This window comes from Mandrillus leucophaeus, unplaced genomic scaffold (genome assembly GCF_000951045.1).
Source record: "Mandrillus leucophaeus isolate KB7577 unplaced genomic scaffold, Mleu.le_1.0 Scaffold872, whole genome shotgun sequence".
Taxonomy (NCBI): Eukaryota; Metazoa; Chordata; class Mammalia; order Primates; family Cercopithecidae; genus Mandrillus; species Mandrillus leucophaeus.
Genome location: NW_012109497.1, coordinates 551,430 through 559,235, shown reverse-complemented (window position 1 = coordinate 559,235; position 7,806 = coordinate 551,430). Strand labels below are relative to the sequence as shown.

The window sequence follows — 7,806 nt, the reverse complement described above, 5'->3', positions numbered from 1 at the left end:
GCTCACTGCAAGCCCCGCCTCTTGGGTTCACGCCATTCTCCTGCCTCAGCCTCCCAAGTAGCTGGGACTACAGGCGCCTGCCACAGTGCCTGGCTACTTTTTTGTATTTTTAGTAGAGATGGGGTTTCACCATGTTAGCCAGGATGATCTCCATCTCCTGACCTTGTGAGCCGCCTGCCTTGGCCTCCCAAAATGCTGGGATTACATGTGTGAGCCACCGCACCTGGCCATAAAAATATTTTTTCCCTTCAAGTAATGATCGTTGAAAAAGTTGGATACAGAAAAATAGAATATTAAAAATTACCCATATCTCAAAACTCAGAAATAACCACTCATATATCATATATTTCCTTTTAGAACATTTGCGTGTATGTATTTAAAATTAGATATAGAATAATTTTTTTTTTCCTATGGCGACAGGGTCTAACTCTCTCACTGAGGCTGGAGTGCAGTGGTGTGATCATGGCTCATTAGACCCTCAACCTTCTGGGCTTAAGTGATCCTTCCATCTTAGCCTCCCAAGTAGCTGGGACCACAGGTGTGCACCACCACAGCCTGCTAGTTTTTAAATTTGTTGTAGAGATGAGGTCTTGCTGTGTTGCTCAGGCTGGTCTTGAACTCCTGAACTCAAGTGATCCTTCCGCTTGGGTCTCCAAAGGTGCTGGAATTACAGGTGTGAGCTATTGTGCCTGACTAATTTTAGTTTTTTGAGGAATCTTCATACCATTCTTCATAGTGGCTGTATTAATTTACTTTTCAACCAACAGGATACAAGTGTTCCCCTTTCTCCACGTCCTCTCTAGCATCCTTTATTGCCTGTCTTTTTGATATAAGCCATTTTAACTGGGGGTGAGATGATATTGCATTGTGGTTTTTTAAAAAATTTTTTTGAGATGGAGTCTCGCTCTGTCACCCAGGTTGGAGTGCATGGCACTGCAGCCTCTGCCTCCTGGGTTCAGGTGATTCTCATGCCTCAGCCTCTTGGGTAGCTGGGATTACAGGTGAGTGCCACCACACCTGACTAATTTTTGTATTTTTAGTAGAGGTGGGGTTTCACCATGTTGGCCAGGCTGTTCTCGAAGTCCTAACCTCAAGTGATTTGCCTGCCTTGGCCTCCCAAAGGGCTGGGATTACAGGCTTGAGCTACTGCACCCGGCTTACTTTTTGTATTTTTAGTAGAGACAGGGTTTCACTGTGTTGCCTAGGCTGGTCTCGAACTCCTGACCTCAGGTGATCCGCCTGCCTTGGCCTCCCAAAGTGCTGGCATTACAGGCGTGAGCCACCGTGCCTGGTCTGTTGCATTGTGGTTTTGATTTGTGTTTCTCTGATTAATGATGTTGAGCATTTTTTCACATACCTGTTTGCCATTTGTATGTCTTCTTGTGTGTGTATGTGTGTGTGTGTGTGTGTGTGTATGTGTGTATGTGTTTTGTATGTCTTCTTTTTAGAAGTATCTGTTCAGATCTTTTGCCATTTTCTTTTTGGATTATTTGGTTTTTGCTATTGCATTGTATGAGCTCCTTATATATTCTGATTATTAGTCCTGTGTCAGATGGATAGTTTGCAAATATTTTCTCCCATCTGTGGGTTGTCATTTTACTTTGTTGATTATTTCCTTTCTTGTGCAGAAGCTTTTTAGCTTTATGTAATTCCATTTGACTATTTTTGCTTTGTTGCCTGTGCTTTTGAGGTTGTCATTTTTTATTGACTAGATGATATTCCAGTATATTATGTTTTTTTCTTTTCTTTCTTTCTTTTTTTTTTTTTTTGAGATGGAGTCTCTCTCTGTCACCCAGGCTGGAGTGCAGTGGTGTGATCTCAGCTCGCTGCAACCTCCACCTTCCGGGTTCAAGCAATTCTCCTGCCTCACCCTCCTGAGTAGCTGGGAATACAGGCGTGCGCCACCATGCCCGGGTAATTTTTGTTTTTTTTTTTTTTTAGCAGAGCCGGGGTTTCACTATGTTGGCCAGGCTGGTCTCGAACTCCTGACCTCAGGTATCCACCCACTTTGGCCTCCCAAAGTGTTGGATTACAGGCGTGAGCCACCGTACCCGACCCCAGTATATTAATTTTTTAATAATTTGTCATTGGCTATTCAGATCTCTTCTAGTTTTTTTGGTGTTGTAAATAAAGGTGGCATGAACATCCTTGAACATACAGATTTTTCGCATTTGGCCATTTATTTCTTTTGGGTGAATTTCTTGTAGTGAAGTGTGTGTGTATGTATATATATACACACACATATATATATTTAAATTTTGTGATATACATTATCTGATTGTATTTTTTTAGTAGTACATGATAGTATTTGCCCAAGCTATATTCTTGATCATCATGGCTCTTGCTACATAATTCCTTTTAAGAAGAATTAAAATTATATGAGAAGATAACTTGTTAACATGGAAGGAGTTAATGGAAGGAAGCGAATGTTTTGGACTAATATGAGCTGTTTTCTATTAGTAATACTTAAGTATTTAACAGATTATGTGTTTGAATGTAGTTCTTTCTAGAGCTGGGGTTTTTCAGGTTTTGTAGTAAGACTGTTTTTGAAATATAAGCCTTGTAGTATGGCGTAGGATGGTAAAAGAATTAGTTTGGGGAAAGCGTCATTGTCTTAGGCTATAGCTGTGGTCAAACTTAAAATTTCAGAGGCTAATTATCTAGTTATTGGGAATGTTCTGGGGATGCAGATTGAAGTGAAAAGGTTTAAAAATACTCTGCATTATGGTTGAACTTGGAATTCTGTATACTGAATATGTATGTTAGCAGTTGATTGTTCTGTGTTGCTCTCCTGTTAAAGAAGAGAGTACGCCCCAGCTGGCATTCCTGTCAGTCACAACTGTATGACACCACAGGCAGCAGAGGCTTCCCTAGACGTTGCTGGGAATGAACGGGCTCCCAGAGCCCTTGGCAGTTGTGTAAGTGGGAGGCGGTAGGGAAGCTGTGTTAAAGCTTGTAATGAAAGGTCTCAACCTGAATTGTTAGGCAAAAACCTTATTTTTTTGGCTGGATACTTGCCATAACCTGGTAGGATTTCTTTTTAGTTTTCACTTTGATTGGAGCAGGCATTCTGTTGGAGAAAATGAGATCCTTTTAGTGGTAGCTAGGCATTGCATATATGTATGCCCTAGTCCCCATGACTGTACTGTAATAGATTATTTGTCAGTAATGAACCAGCATTTGGCCCATGTGCTCTTTTTTCCCCCGATCCTCTCCTCTCTCTCCATGAAGTGATTATGGATTCTTCCTGGAAGGTTTCTCAGGTCTGTAACCTACCAAAGCATTTGTTGGCCTTCTGCAAAGTAGATGTTTGTTTTTGTGTACTTTATAGTGTATAATGTTCTTCTTGCCACAGATATTAAAACCTGAGATTTTAAATCCTTTCCATCGGTGTTAACATACTTTATTTTTTAAAAGGCCTTAAATCGAGAACTGTTTCTTGTATACTGTATTTCATGAATTCTAGTAACTGCCCCTCCCCTACTTAGTATCTCTGAAATTGGGAAACATTTTACAAGTAATCATGTCCTTAAAAAGTCATCAGCCAGTCAGCGGTCATGGCATATTTGTCATTGTTTGTGCTTATGTGAATTTGGTTGTTTTTACTTGTGGCTTAACTGGATTATTGCACCCTTAACCTTTTGAACAACAAACCATTTAAGGACCATTGGAGGATAGGATAGAAGCCAAGTTTTTGTCGTAAAACATTTTTTTGACATCTTCTGGTAAAATCAATAAATTAGCTTCATCAGCATTTGCAGAATTGGGGTTGGCAGCTTGGAAGAAAATCATGGGAAGAAAACTCTGGAAATAGCTGTGCAACGTTATTTTAGATGTTCCATTATTTGTAATGGGAAGTTCACAGCATCAACTATTAATATATAGTATTCTTGCCACAATGTTCAATATGAATCTAATCATGAGGAAACAATCAGATAAATCCCGGTTGTAGGATTTTTTACAAGATGCCTGGATTTTAAAAATAATTTCTATGTTTTGAAAGGAAAAAAGGGTCAGGGTTGACAGTGTGTTCTATATTTAAGGATACGAAATAGAAATATGACTGTCAACAGCTGTGAACAATCTTTGATTAGATCTTAGATCATATGGAATAAAATAAAACATACGTAAAGAGATTTTTTTTTTTTCTTTGAGACGGAGTCTCACTTTGTCGCCCAGGCTGGAGTGTAGTGGCACTATCTCGGCTCACTGCAACCTCTGCCTCCTGGGTTCAAGCGATTCTCATGCCTCAGCCTCCCGAGTAGCTGGGATTACAGGTGCCCACCACCACTCTTGGCTAATTTTTGTATTTTTAGTAGAGATGGGGTTTCACCATGCTGGCCAGGCTGCTCTTGAACTCCTGACCTTAAGCCGTCCACCTGCCTGGGCCTCCCAAAGTGCTGGGATTACAGACTTGAGCCACCATGCCCAGCCACAGAAAGGTGTTTTTTTGTTTTTTTTGTTTTTTTTTTTTGGAAGTTGGAGAAATTTGGGTATAGGTTTGGATTAGAGATAAGTTAAAAGTTAGACAAATATGGTGTGACAGATGTGACATTTCTAGAAAGAATGGGAGGAGAGTTAAAGACGTGGAAGCAAAATGGTAGACAACTTAAAAAAATGCACATGAGACCCTTGTTTTGTTGTGTAAGTGGAGTTATTAGACTGTTGTCAGTCCCAGCAACTCAGGAGGCTGAGGTGGGAGGATCCGTTGAACCCAGGAGATCAAGGCTGCAGTGAGCTGTGATTGTGCCACTGCCCTCCAGCCTTGGGTACAGAGAAAGACTCTGTCTCTAAATTACAGAATGGGTAAAATATTTGAACATTTTATCAAGGAAGAAATGGACGCCACACAAGCACTTGAAAACATTGTGATTTGATAGCAAAATGGAAATTAAAACCATAATGAGATATCATTATATACCTACTAGAATACTTAAAATTAAAAAGACTGACCATACCAAGTGTTGTCAAGGATGTGGGGCACTAGAATTTTCATAAGTTTCTAGTGAGAATGCCAAATAATATTGTTTCTGTTTTTTGTAAAATAGTTTGGTGGTTTCTTTTTCTTTCTTTCTTTCTTTTTTTTTTTTTTTTAAAGGAGACAGAGTCTTGTTCTGTTGCTCAGACTTAGAATGTAGCGGTGCAGTCACAGCTCATTGCAGCCTCAACCTCCCTGGCCCAACTGATCCTCCCACCTCAAGCTCCCAAGTAGCTGGGACCACAGGCACATGCTACCAGGCCTATCTGATTTTTTATTTTTGTAGAGACAGGATCTCACTGTGTTGCTCAGGCTGGTCTCGAACTCCTGAGCTTAAGTAGTCCTCTCACCTTGACCTCCCAAAATGCTGAGATTACAGTCATGAGCCACCATGCCCAACTGGTAGTTTCTTACAATGTTAAATGTACACTTAACTTACCATGTGACTCAGCAGTTGTTATCTTTAGGTATTACCCAAAATAAATGAAAACATATATCCACACAAAGACCTTCTACTCAAATATTCATAGTAGCCCAGAACTGGAAACAACCCAAATGCCCATGAGCTGATAAATGGAGAAACAAATTGTGATACATCCATACAATAGAATACTACTTAGCGGTAACAAGGATGAATCTTAAGGGCATTCTGCTAAGTGGAAGAAGCCAGATACAGAAGACTATAGCTTTCAATTCCGTTTACATGAAACTCTAGAAAAGGCAAAACTGTTGGGACAGAAGAGAAGTCAGTTTTTTCCAGGGTCCAGAGGATGGGGAGGGAGTTATGAGGGAAATGTTCTTTATCATGATGGTTATACTACTGTACCCATTTATCAAAGCACATTGAATTGTACGCTGAAAGTTTAACAATTTTAATATATGCACTTCATACTTAATATTAAAGCTGACCTCCCTTCCTCATCCAAGAAAAAAATGAGATGATCCATAGCATCCTACAAAAGTTGCTAGTGACTTTTTGGTTTGTTTTTTAACTTTTTAATATTGTTATGAAGTCTTAAATGTAAACATTTTGTGTGTTTCTTTCCATCGCAGTTATGATCCTCATTGATCCTTACATTGAGCCCTTTGGACATGATGCTAGAAAATTCCTTTGTGGCTTTTTTGTTTTGTTGTTTATTTACTTAAATTGACACATAAAAATTGTATTTATTTATGGTGTACAATATTTTTTGAAATGTGCATACATTGTGGAATGTCTAAGTTAAGCTAACATACTTTGCTTCACATACTTTCTTTTTGTGGTGAGAACCTTAAAATTTACTCTCAGCAATTTTCAAGTATACAATATGTTACTCTTAACTATAGTCACCGTATTGTAACCAGGTACCTTTTGATATAGAGCCTGTTTTAGGTGCATCACTATACGGATAACGGGTGGTGCTCCATGGCTACTAGACAGTCTTTATTCTTAGATCTTTTCATTGGACAGAGCTGGGATATTAAGATATGATATGATAAATACATTTTAGGTTTAAACTGGTGCTTTTAGTTTAAGTCTAGAACTATAGGATTCTCTCTTAACCTGGCTTTTCTTATGTCAGAATCTGTTTTGAACCATGCCCCAAATCTCAGTTCTCAATGACTTAATTAATGATTTGCTATATCCTACCCTATGCAAATAACAGTATCAGGGTAATAATTTCAGTACTAACACCAGCAATAAAGAGACTAAAAACAATTTTTTTTTTCCTTCCCCTCTTTCAGTTACCTTTGTTCTAATGGTAAATCCTATTAAGAATGTACAATCGAATTACTGTGCTTTGAAGCCACTTCTAGAGTGCTTTCTCTCTGGTTAAGACCGCTAATTGGATGCACAGTTAGGCTCATTTGATTAATTTACCTTTACTTTGGTGTAATTCCTTTTTAAATTTAAATTTTGTTTTATAATTGTGTGAATTATTTACAGGCATACTTCTCTTTATTGGGCTTTGCTTTACTGCGCTTTGCAGACTGCGTGTTCTACAAATTGAAGGTTTCTGGCAACCTTGCATCGAGCAAGTCTATTGGTGCCATTTTTGTAAGGGCATGTGCTTACAGTATGTCTCTGTCGTATTTTGGTAATTCTTAAAATATTTCACACCTTTTTATTATTACTGTATCTGTTATGGTGATATTTGATGTTACTACTGTAATCGTTTTGGGGCACCACAAACTGCACTCATGTGAGATGGTGAACTTAGTAATTGTGTGTTCTGACTGTACCACCAACCGACCATTCCCTCTGGCTCTCCCTCTCTTTGAGCCTCCCTATTGCCTGAGATGCAGCAATGTTGAAATTGGACCAATTCATAACCCTATGTTGTCCTCTAAGTGTTCAAGTGAAAGAATTGCATGTTTCTCATTTAAAATAAAAAACTACAAATGGGAGCTTAGCGAGGAAGGCAAGTCAAAAACTGAGATAGGCTGAACATTAAGCCTCTTGCTCCAAACATTAGCTAAGTTGTGAATGCAAAGGAAAAGTTCTTGAAGGACATTAAAAGGGCTAGTCCACTGAACACGTGAATCATAAGAAAGAGAAAAGCCGGCCGGGCGCGGTGGCTCATGCCTGTAATCCCAGCACTTTGGGAGGCCCAGGCGGGTGGAATCACAAGGGTCAGGAGTTCGAGACCAGCCTGGCCAGCATGGTGAAACCCCGTCTCTAATAAAAATACAAACAATAGCCAGGCATGGTGGCTCATGACTGTAGTCCCAGCTACTCGGGAGGCTGAGGCAGGAGAATTGCTTGAACCCAGCAGGCGGAGTTTGCAGTGAGCCGAGATCGCTCCATTGTACTCTAGCCTGGGTGACAGAGTGAGACTCCGTCTCAA

General features: G+C 39.6%; 1 protein-coding gene across 2 annotated transcripts in view; it reads left to right on the top strand.

Annotated features, from left to right (window-relative positions):
• Positions 1–7,806, top strand: part of ABI1 (abl-interactor 1) — a 106,695-nt gene that overhangs the window by 4,136 nt on the left and 94,753 nt on the right. Inside the window, exon 1 of one of the 2 annotated variants that reach the window (XM_011969104.1) lies at positions 581–673. The exons of the other annotated variant lie outside the window; for it this stretch is intronic. The gene's annotated coding sequence lies outside the window, so the exon portion shown is untranslated. Of the gene's footprint in view, positions 1–580; positions 674–7,806 lie in introns of those variants that run through there. 2 annotated transcript variants of the gene reach the window in all.